At 38.8% G+C, this 214-nt stretch overlaps 1 protein-coding gene across 2 annotated transcripts in view; it reads left to right on the plus strand.

Moving 5' to 3' along the window:
* Window positions 1-214, plus strand: part of ky (kyphoscoliosis peptidase) — a 12,285-nt gene that overhangs the window by 5,685 nt on the left and 6,386 nt on the right. The gene's annotated exons all lie outside the window — the stretch shown is intronic.

Below are 214 nucleotides of genomic sequence, written 5' to 3' on the forward strand. Positions count from 1 at the left end.
AATTGAAGGCATACTGAACCAGCATGGCTACCACAGCATCCTGCAGCGGCATGCCATCCGGTTTGCGTTTATCATTCCCGACATGTTTCATCATATCATCAGCAAAGGGTGGCTACTTTAAAGGAAGTAGAATATAAGACATATTTTAGTTATTTTACACTTTTTTGTTAAGTACATAATGCCACATGTGTTCATTCATAGTTTTGATGCCTTC

This window comes from Etheostoma spectabile, unplaced genomic scaffold (assembly GCF_008692095.1).
Source record: "Etheostoma spectabile isolate EspeVRDwgs_2016 unplaced genomic scaffold, UIUC_Espe_1.0 scaffold58, whole genome shotgun sequence".
NCBI classification, from domain to species: Eukaryota; Metazoa; Chordata; class Actinopteri; order Perciformes; family Percidae; genus Etheostoma; species Etheostoma spectabile.